General features: G+C 59.7%; 1 pseudogene; it reads left to right on the forward strand.

The window, feature by feature from the left end:
* The first annotated feature begins 1045 nt into the window (after positions 1 to 1045).
* LOC116464920 (TBC1 domain family member 3G-like) overlaps positions 1046 to 3563 on the forward strand; it is a 7499-nt pseudogene continuing 4981 nt past the window's right edge.

Raw genomic sequence — 3563 nt, forward strand, 5'->3', positions numbered from 1 at the left:
GCCCCTGGGCTCTCAGCAGTTCTGTCGGCAAGTCAGCACAAGAGGAGCGGGGCAGCCTGAGGGTCTGGCCCTGTCTACCAGGAGACAACCCCAGTGAGATCCAAGGGTTGTGGCCACAGGGTGAGGAGACACCTGGCCCAGCCTCGGAGCTGTTGTCCAGCAGGTCTCTCAGAACCCTCCTGCCCCTGTCCTCCCCCATTTCCCTACAGTTACAGCCCTCACTGTCCCCATGGGGAAGGGGGAAAGGTGTAGGGACAGTGGGGGCTTTGGCCCTAAGAGAATGGGGGAGAAGATGGGCAGGGCCCCGCTCTGGGCATCTCAGGGTGAGGCCGGGGAGGCAGCAGGGCTTGGGACTGAAGACCCTGGGTCTGGTGCTGGGAAGGGATCTGGGGCCAGGTAAGAGGAGCCCAGCCTGAAGCCCATCTTTCAGGGATCAGAGGATGGAGAGACAGCAGATCCCGGGGGGACGTAGGGTGGGAGGGAGCTGATGAGCCGTGCCACTTCTGAAACGCAGGGTGTGTGGCTCAGATGCAGGGAGAGGCAGGTGGATGCTGGGAGGTCAGAGCCTGCAAGAGCCTTGGGGCTGTCAAGTGGGATGGGCCCCTGGTGCACCCAGAGTACACCGGGCAGGTCTCAGGGCAGGCTCCCTTGACCCTGGCGGGGTGATGTGGTCGATCCCTGAGGGATTCCTGTCAGGGCCCGGTCGCCCACCCTGGGCGGCCCCTATCCCATCTCAGGGCTGACCTTTCTCAGCTCCAGCAGAAAGCACCACCTCGAGTCCAGGATGGGCAGCCCCATTCATTGTGCAGCCTGACCACCCCCCATGCCAGGGGCCCCGGCAACCCCGGCCAGGCTGTCCCTGCACTCCTTCTTCTCCCAGGTCCTGCCCCTCCTGGGAGTCAGCCCCACAGGAAGGCCCTTGTCCTCCCTTCCCTGTGCCTTCTCCTGGGCTGAGCCCTGAGCTGGGTAGGGACAGAGCCAGTCCTTTCTGGGGGTCGCCTCCCAGGCTGGGGCGGCTCCAGGCCCTGTGCAGGTCCTCAGCGCTGCCTGGGTTGCCTTACAGTGAGACGGAGCTGCCTCCTCTGACTGCGCGGGAGGCAAAGGTAAGAGCCTGATGCGTGGAGGGGCTGGTCCAGGGACGTAGGGACTGGGCGGGTGGGCAGTGAGGCAGAGGAGGCAGCTGGCCTGGGCGGTGGCAGATGAGGACAACACTCTGTCACTGGGAGGGGGAGCAGAGACCTGACCCCAGGTTGATTTAACTTTGGCAGTTTGATAAAATTCCAAAGTGAGAACCACAGTCCTGGCTTGGGGGTGGCTTCCCGCTTGTGTTGGGACCCCACCTAGAGGCTGGGACCTAAGACTGGTGTGTCTGTGGCCTGAGGATGGCACATCCCGGGGTCCCAAAGCCAGCCCACTGGTGCTCATTTGCTCAAAGGCTGTCAGCCCTTAGGGTCTGCCCTTCCCTGGCTCCTTCCAGCTGGGTCCCACCAGGGCTCCAGAGCCCAAGACCCAGCATCCACGGGCAGCTCTGGGAAGCCCAGCAGCTCCACTAACTCCAACATTCCTCATTTGACAGCGAATTCGGCGGGAGACAAGGAGAAAGAGCAAGTGGCTGGAGATGCTGGGCAAATGGGAGACGTACAAGAACAGCGAAAAGGTAATGTGTGGAGGGAGAGGCCCCCAGAAGCACTCTCTGCAGAGACAGGGGACAGGCACCCATGGCTGTGGCCTGGCACCGTCAGCCTCTCAGAGGGCGCATGGCACACTGTCCTTGCCCAGAGGACTGCAGGCCTGGTCGCCAGATTGCCTGCCTATTCGTGCAAACGTCACCTTGCTTTAAGGGAATCTGAATCTAGGGCTGGGACCACCTGGAGCTGAAGGCTAGGGATGCCCTGGTGACCTGAATGAAGAAAAAGGTTCAGATCAGAGTTTGACTCTGAATGTCCATCCACTCTTTCAGTCCTGGGAAGGGAGACCCTGTCCCAGCTCGATCTCGCCTCTACTGAGGAATCATGGGGCCCAAACCGACAATTCCCAGAATCCCCGGGCTCTGGTCCTCACTGGGGTCACCCCGTGGCCTGTAACACCAGACTGTTTTCTGCCCACAGCTCATAGATCGCACATACAAGGGGATTCCCAGGAACATCCGGGGCCGGGCATGGTCAGTCCTCCTGAACATTCAGGAAATCAAATCAAAAAACCCCGGCAAATACAAGGTACACTCAGCCAGAGCACAACAAACGGGACAGGCCAGGTCAGAGGCCCAGGTCTCCAGCTGGAGGGAACATCAAACCCACCCTGGGGGGCATGGGGGAGGATGGTCAGATGCACATCCTGGGCATGGACGGTGGCATAGTCACCACAGACAAACTCGGCTCTGGTGACCCTCCCTGGCTTCAATAACAAGCCAAAAAGCAGCTTTCTGCAGAAGGAAACCTTCCTTCTTTCCTTCCTTCCCGAAGTGCTGACTGTGGGCTGACTGCCATTTGGGGCAGGGAGTCTTCCATGTGTTCTGAGGCTGCTTCCTCCTCTTGGCCCTGCCCTACAGCTCATGAAGGAGAAGGGCAAGAGGTCATCTGAACACATCCATCAGATCGACCAGGATGTTAGCAGGACTCTCCAGAACCATGTCTTCTTCAGGCGTCGATATGGAGCCAAGTAAGCCTACGGGAGCCACAGGGTCCCAGCGGAGATGGGGTGAATGAGAGGGACGGGGACTTCCCCGGAGCAGAAGCCAGGGTCACCCAGGAGGGATGACAGAGCCACCAAGAGCTCTCCTGGCCCAGGGAGCAGCCGGCACCATGAACCGAGCACCTCCCTGGTTCCAAGCCCTGGGCCAGGCTGGAACATGTGGGGCCAGAGCCCAGGAGGATCCTGAGGAGACAGAAGACAGCAAAGAAAATCATGCACAATGGTGAAAGGTGCTCTCCCTGACCCACGGGGACCCGTGGTAGGACCTACGGGAGGGTGGCAGGATGGAGGGCCCATGAGCCTACCCAGACAACACTGACAGCACCAAACGCTGGGAGAATTATGGGTCCTAGAAACTCTCATCCAGGTCTGCTGGGAACATGACACGGCACAGCCACGTTGGCAGCCAGTTGGGCAGTGGCTCACAAAGCTCAATGGACTCGAACCAAGTGTCCCCAAGGTGTCACAGATATTGAACCCACTGATTTGGAAACTGACATCCACATGAAACCTGCATGCCAGGTTCACTGCTTGATTCACCGTCACTCACACACCGAGCCTTCGGGGACCGCCTTCAACACGGGCATGGGGAGAGCAAGGCTGGTCCTCCCTTCAAAGGGAAGACCCAGCGAGAAAAGGGAACGAGCCAGTGATGCCCGCACGGACGTGGGTGGATCCTAGATGCATTTTGCTAAGGGAAAGAAGCCAGACCCAATAAGCTACCACAGTAGCATTCCCATTCCTAGGCCATTCTGGAAAAGGCCAAACCACAGGGACTGAGAAGCAGTCTGGGTGGCCAGGGGCTGACGAATCGGGGAGAGGCTAGGTGCATAGGGGCCACTCTGGAGACTTGGAGGATGAAGGAGTCACTC

Source organism: Hylobates moloch, unplaced genomic scaffold (assembly GCF_009828535.3).
Source record: "Hylobates moloch isolate HMO894 unplaced genomic scaffold, HMol_V3 SCAFFOLD_2195, whole genome shotgun sequence".
In the NCBI taxonomy this organism is placed as follows: domain Eukaryota; kingdom Metazoa; phylum Chordata; class Mammalia; order Primates; family Hylobatidae; genus Hylobates; species Hylobates moloch.